The 7,500-nt window shown below is 49.0% G+C and overlaps 1 non-coding gene and 1 pseudogene across 1 annotated transcript; both read right to left on the bottom strand.

Annotated features, from left to right (window-relative positions):
• LOC143266506 (large subunit ribosomal RNA) overlaps positions 1-3,963 on the bottom strand; it is an 8,356-nt pseudogene extending 4,393 nt beyond the window's left edge.
• Positions 3,964-5,779: 1,816 nt separating this feature from the next.
• On the bottom strand, positions 5,780-5,934 carry LOC143266504 (5.8S ribosomal RNA). Its single transcript, XR_013041470.1, has one exon. It is a non-coding gene; the product is annotated as a 5.8S ribosomal RNA (ribosomal RNA).
• Between the last annotated feature and the right edge of the window lie 1,566 nt (positions 5,935-7,500).

Raw genomic sequence — 7,500 nt, 5'->3', positions numbered from 1 at the left:
GACATCTTCTGCCGTTGTTTCTTTATGGCCTCACTGGAGCGGCCAGTGTGTGAGGCAGCCAGCCGGGTGTTGATTTCCGTCTGTGATAGGCCGAAGGGCAGCTGCGATTCCAAAAGTGCAAGCTGCATTTCTTCCGACGGTGTCCATTTCGGCCTACTGGTTGGAGCCCGCTTTTCAGCCAGCACGAGATCTTGTTGGTTGTAATCTGTCGGGTGAGCACGTTTAATGTGTTGTCGTAGACCAGCGTATTTCGGAAATTTGGAAGAGCATATGCTGCAGGAATATGAACCATCCTCATTGGGAGGAGGCTGTGTACATCGCCGGATGTGCTGCTTCCTCTGCGCCAGGACCCTTGCCGAAAGATCAGTTAAACAGGAGGGGCATACCGAGCAATCATTATCCGAACGTGTATCGACGGGATATCCATGGGACGTCGCCGAGTCGTCAACAGAATCCAATCCGGGTATCCGAGTTTTATTCTTTGTAGTCTTTGGAGCGGAAAATATTTGGAGCTAAGCTCCGAGACGTCCGAGGGCTGCTGACCCCGGGACACCTCCGACATAATGTCGTGTGGGCTCGCGCCCGTTCGCCGCACGCCGTTTAGCCGTGACTGGGACTGCGATGGTGACCTGAGTCACCCAAACAGCCAACCAGTCACGTTACCGGCAGGTACCACTAGGAGGTAGGTCGTGCGACTTGGATGGGAGAGGCTGAAGGACCTGACGAGAGGTCTGAGTTACGCATTGCCATCCCTGCAACCATGACTCACGCAAGCGACGGAGTTTTTCCCCCGGCGAACCGAAGGAGAAACTCGGAGCGATTTACGCTTAAGAGAGTCATAGTTACTCCCGCCGTTTACCCGCGCTTAATTGAATTTCTTCACGTTGACATTCAGAGCACTGGGCAGAAATCACATTGCGTCATCACCCTTGAGGGCCATCGCAATGCTTTGTTTTAATTAGACAGTCGGATTCCCCTAGTCCGTGCCAGTTCTGAGCTAAGCGTTGAATGGCGGCCGAAGAGGCGAAAAGGACGGCCGAAGCCGTCACAAGAAGCCTCGCAGCAAGGAAGATCCGTTGGCGGCCAAGGCACGGGACCGAGCTCGGATTCCGGGACGCGACGCGAAGTCGCCAACCGTTCACCTCGCCCAGGCCCGGCACGTCAGCCTGGCCAACTTCCCGACCAAGCCCGACACGCCCCGCTCCTCAGAGCCAATCCTTATTCCGAAGTTACGGATCCAATTTGCCGACTTCCCTTACCTACATTAATCTATCGACTAGAGGCTCTTCACCTTGGAGACCTGCTGCGGATATGGGTACGAACCGGCGCGATACCTCCACGTGGCCCTCTCCTGGATTTTCAAGGTCCGAGGGGAAGATCCAGACACCGCCGCAACTGCGGTGCTCTTCGCGTTCCAAACCCTATCTCCCTGCTAGAGGTTTCCAGGGAACTCGAACGCTTATACAGAAAAGAAAACTCTTCCCAGATCTCCCGACGGCGTCTCCAGGTCATTTTGGGTTACCCCGACGAACACTCTTACGAGGGCCCGATTGGTATGCGGTTCCGCTGCCGGGTTCCGGAATAGGAACCGGATTCCCTTTCGCCCGATGGGTGTGTTTCTTCCCAAATCACGCAAAATTATATAAACAACGACGCATCTGCGACGCAACGACGACACGACTTGCGTTCGATAGTTTGTAAGATTTAACCAAGCAAAAAATAGAAAAAAAATCGCTTTCAGGCGTTCGACAACGTCGCATCACGTCGAACGTGAAGTATCCATCGATCCGAACCGCGATCATTTTTTTTCAGCGTTCAACGTTTTTGTCAATTTATCAATAAAAATGATCATGTTCGAGCGGTGGATTAGGACACAAACACGAAACGACGGCGACGTAAATTGTTATTTAACTGCAATTTTTTTCTCTTTTTAACATTTTTTGCCTTTTGCGCGCGTACGTGCGTGCGAGCGTACGTATGTTTGTCATTTGCGTTCGAAAAGCGTGAATTTTAGGACACCTCATCAACATTAGATTTCTCTTAGGGCTTAGGATCGACTGACTCGTGTGCAACGGCTGTTCACACGAAACCCTTCTCCACGTCAGTCCTCCAGGTCCTCGCTGGAGTATTTGCTACTACCACCAAGATCTGCACCGACGGCGGCTCCAGGCAGGCTCACGCCCAGACCCTTCTGCGCACACCGCCGCGACCCTCCTACTCGTCAAGGCTTCATGGAGAACGGGAACTAAATCCCGTTCCTGCGCACTTGCCGTTGACGGCGGAGTATAGGCGCGACGCTTCAGCGCCATCCATTTTCAGGGCTAGTTGCTTCGGCAGGTGAGTTGTTACACACTCCTTAGCGGATTCCGACTTCCATGGCCACCGTCCTGCTGTCTTAAGCAACCAACGCCTTTCATGGTATCCCATAAGCGTCGACTTAGGCGCCTTAACTCTGCGTTTGGTTCATCCCACAGCGCCAGTTCTGCTTACCAAAATTGGCCCACTTGGCACTCTGATCCAAGAAAAATTTTATCAATTTATATCTCGTGGCTTCATGAAAATTCAAGCAAGCCAGAGATCTCACCCATTTAAAGTTTGAGAATAGGTTGAGGTCGTTTCGGCCCCAAGGCCTCTAATCATTCGCTTTACCAGATGAGACTCGTTATGCGTTCGAGTCGAGTGCCAGCTATCCTGAGGGAAACTTCGGAGGGAACCAGCTACTAGATGGTTCGATTAGTCTTTCGCCCCTATACCCAGTTCCGACGATCGATTTGCACGTCAGAATCGCTACGGACCTCCATCAGGGTTTCCCCTGACTTCGTCCTGACCAGGCATAGTTCACCATCTTTCGGGTCCCAACGTGTACGCTCTAGGTGCGCCTCTTCTCGCAATGAGAACGAGACGCCCCGGGAGTGCGAGGCCTAATCGTAACGAGGCCCATCCTCCCTTAGTCGACTTCACGGACGACTTTCACTTTCATTTCGCCTTTAGGTTTATCAAATCCCAATGACTCGCGTACATGTTAGACTCCTTGGTCCGTGTTTCAAGACGGGTCCCGAGAGTACCCAAAGCAATAGCGTCGCCGACCGGTAATTCAAAGTTTGGCCAGTCCAAGGACTCCGCCTGCCAACAGCCCGCCAGGCCCGGTTACGGCGCTAAGTCCGTACATCCGGTATCTAGACTGGAACGAGCTTGCGGCGGTCCTGGACGCAGTGCGTTCGAGAATTTTGCGGCCCGATACCGTCTGAGTACCGTCGCGCAGTCGGCCGGGCATCCAAGGGGCTGTCATCGTACGCTAAAAGCGACGGACAGTCTTCGCCTCGGGCCTTAGACCGACACGCAACGGGTCGCGACGTTCTACTAGGGGAGAAGTGCACGACTACATAGCCGGAACATTCGCCGCGGGTGGTGTGCCCACGCCGATGGGAAACCCGCCGTAACGGGACCATCCGGGGCACTATCGCACCAACACGGGAGCCAGCTTCGTTGACGATGAATCTCCCCATTCGATCTTTTGGGTTTCTCGGGTTTACCCCTGAACGGTTTCACGTACTCTTGAACTCTCTCTTCAAAGTTCTTTTCAACTTTCCCTCACGGTACTTGTTCGCTATCGGTCTCGTGGTCATATTTAGCCTTAGATGGAGTTTACCACCCACTTAGGGCTGCACTCTCAAGCAACCCGACTCTAAGGAGAGATCCACCCGAGACGCGTACCGGTCGCTACGGGCCTGGCACCCTCTATGGGTAAGTGGCCCCATTCAAGATGGACTTGGACGCGATTCGATGTCTCGGGATAAACGGATCCTCCTGAACACTACATTTCCCAGCGGCGTTAACCGCGGGATTCAGTGCTGGGCTCATTCCTGTTCGCTCGCCGCTACTAAGGAAATCCTTGTTAGTTTCTTTTCCTCCGCTTATTAATATGCTTAAATTCAGCGGGTAATCTCGCCTGCTCTGAGGTCGTCGAAATTTTATTATTTCTTTTCAAAGTTATACCACAAACTGTACGCTCTTTTCGGGGTTTCGACACGTAATACGAAAGGTATATTAATACCAACGACGCACAGGGATTATGTCGTTCGATTTTTTCCTTGTATCGTTCGATAACCAACTATTTTTCTCTTTTCGGATCAACACAATATCGTCGACTACTCGAAGGTACGTACGAGCCAAAATGAAAGCTCGGTGTCTCCTCTCTCTTTTGTTCGACAAAAGAAAAAAGGCACTTAAAACGCCGCATATTCGGGCAGGCGGGACAACGACAAAAAAAAAAACGACGACGACGACGTCCGGTTGTTCTCGACTCGCGTCGGAGTATATATGTATATATTATAATCGGATATATCTTTTTATCTATCCAGGGCGCGTTAAAACAAACGACGAGGAGAGACTACGACAACGAGGAGATAAAGGTCGGACCTTTTCTTCTTACCCTCGGCGCGCTCTCGCACACGATCGTTTCATGTTTCTTTTGTCCCCTAAAGGATACATATACCGTTACAACATATTTACGTTCGAATATACACTCGACGGTCGATAAACCGTAAAGACGCATCGTCCGATACGTTTTTTCTTTTGCTGTCGCGTTCCGACGCAAAATCCCAAGAAAAGGGCGAGAATGCCAGAGACAGCCATGTAAACCATCGGTGACTTATCATGGTCCAGAGAATAAAGGGTTAAAGGAAAAAAAAATCCCATTTTTAACGTGCGTGGTACACCTTCGTCGTGTATATATCGTTCGATGAAACCACGAGCGCACAAAAGGAGGAACAAAAGCGTTTCGAGATCGATCTTCGGTGTAAATGTCATTGTTCATTTGCGTTCGACCGTTGTTCGATAAAAGAAATTTAACACACGAACAACAATGAAGGGAGACTCTCGCAAGACGATCACCAAATAAGCGTTTATCGTTCGATCGGTCCGGGTTTTTCAACGTCCGTCCGGCACAATTATGCACTTCGAGGACTGGACGACCGGAACCCGTATTGGGATCGCGCGGTCTTCCGCTTCTAATCAACGACAACGAAGCGATCTGCGCTTGTAAATGTTAAAAAAACGTGGCGAAGCTACGATCTCGTAATAATTTAACCGTGAAAGAGCTTCCGTCGCACGTTTATTTTTAACTTTTCTCCTCGTTGTATAAACTTTCGCACCGTCGAAAAAAAAATTCGACAATCATTTCAGACAACGTCGGGAGCGCGGAGAAACGCCGTAAACACGCTCTACTCTCGGCTTGCTTCCTTCAAATTGGTGTCTAACAATTCTCTCGCAGGGCGAAGAATCATTTTCTCTCTCGTCTAAATATCCTTCTGTAGTTAGGTGTTTTCGACTCGGGAGCGCTCTTTCACGGGCGGTCGTATATGGTCTCTTTTAGGGGTTTAACTAGAAACCACGACTCACGCAAGCCGAGATAAGCGCATTCCGCCGAGAAGATCCTAAAAACTAAGAATTGCGAGATATACGAAAATGTTCTTCTGTCGCCTGTGAAAAAAATGAACACTAGCAAAGAGAGGGCGAGACACGAACGTTCCATTTAACATTCTCCGCGTCAAACGCCGACGAAATGTCCAACCATCGCTCGTACGTTTTCGCCAATTTCGCAAGTTGTTCTCTCTCTCGCGTTCGACCATCGGATCCCGCTCCGAAACGTTCGACTTTTCGGCGTTTAACAGTTTCGTTTTATCTAGTCGAACGACGAGCGGTACCGAAAAAAATTTAACAATGAAGAGAAAACCTTTTGCTGCTAAAGGCAAACGCAAGCAGTCTTTAGTTATATAAACGACCCTCAGCCAGGCGTGGTCCAGGAATTGTATCCGTGGACCGCAATGTGCGTTCGAAATGTCGATGTTCATGTGTCCTGCAGTTCACACGTTGACGCGCAATTAGCTGCGTTCTTCATCGACCCACGAGCCAAGTGATCCACCGTTCAGGGTAATCGTATAAAAATTTTTGTTCATATTTAACAACTCAGCGTCTGAAAACCAGTATGTACGTGATTTATTTAACCTGGTTTATAAATTCGTTCGATTGTCCATAGAATACTAACTCCAATCCAAGCGCAAGATCGAGTATCGGTATTCGGACGTCGTCCCGTCATAGCTCTGTTCACAGATTTACCCGAGCTGATTGATGATTAAGACGACACGATAACGTCCATGGACGGGTAAAGGACCGTATAAAACTACAGAACCGCCGATGAAACGACGCTCTGTGACGCATTTCTCTTCGTGCGGCGAGTTTTCAGTCCGTTCCGGGTGGTAAAGTCATTCAAAAACCGTGGAAAATACGAAACGCGCTGTCGCGCGTAACACAGAGTCTCCTGCTCGCTGCTTACATATATTGGACGTCTTGGCGGTATCGCGAGATTCGATACGGACACTCCATGGCCGGCGTCAGATCGGTCTACCAACGAAGGAGACTACGCTATCGTTTTCGCTTCTCAGCCGGTCCGTAAAGCGATACGTTACCATATCGTCCGTCGTAAGCAGGCGGACTCTCGTGAAGTTGCGACTTCGTTCGTCGAAGCGGTTTCGTGGTTCGATTTCCATCGGTTACCCGGACACCCCCCGCGTGAAAGCCTCCGTGTCACACTCTAAATTTCGTTTCTCGTTTAACACGAAATAGAGAGAGGCTAAAAGGGGGTGTTCCCTTTGTCCAAAGACAAAATTTATAGAGAGAAAGAAAATAAAATGAGAGTCTCTCACGAAGCGGGCGAAAAAAAAAAAACAAGAAATTTAACAATTTTTTTTCGCAAACCCATGCATTTCGTTACCAAACGTCCCAAAATATTTCTTTATATTCTCTCTCGTGTTTTCACACGGGGTCGAGAGAGTACGCAACACGAATCAAGAATAAAAATTATAGAAAGGAAAGTCCGATAAGAATATTTCGAGATTCTTATAACCTTCACCTCTTCCTTACTTCTCCGAAATCTCTCCGCTTTCCTGGCGCGTATCTATTTAACAATTTCGATTCTCTCCTCCTTTTAACTCAGACGTCGCAACGAACGGGTACACCATGCATACGATCCATTTTTTACATAACGAACCTTCTGCCGGTAAAATTCGCGACAGATTCATTTATGTATAGATATATTTTTATATGAGAATGTTCGGGATTTTCCTTCGTGTTCAAGTTGAACATTCTTGTTACGACGACTTTTTGTATTTATCGAAGGATCGTGCGGTACCCGTTAATAAGAAGTAAACGACGTCCCGGGAGAGTCGAAACTTTTCTTATACGCTACGGAAAGAAGAGCCGAGAAGATAGAGAGGAAACTCTCGATTTTCTTTCGTCGGTAAACTTTCATTCTTTCTATTTACAGCGTTCGACATGAAACGGCGTTGCTCTCTCATTTTTTAAACTTTATTTAACGTTAGCGCTTGTTCGTACGAAACGCGTCGGCGGATACGAAATACGGACGGGAGTATCGACGATGAGAACCAAAGCGACCTCCTACACGTAACCGTAATATCTCTCCGCATCACGACTGCCGTAACG

The sequence above is a fragment of the Megachile rotundata genome, unplaced genomic scaffold (assembly GCF_050947335.1).
Source record: "Megachile rotundata isolate GNS110a unplaced genomic scaffold, iyMegRotu1 scaffold1053, whole genome shotgun sequence".
Taxonomy (NCBI): domain Eukaryota; kingdom Metazoa; phylum Arthropoda; class Insecta; order Hymenoptera; family Megachilidae; genus Megachile; species Megachile rotundata.
The sequence above is the reverse complement of the archived record's forward strand: the minus strand, read 5'-3'. Positions and strand labels throughout refer to the sequence as shown.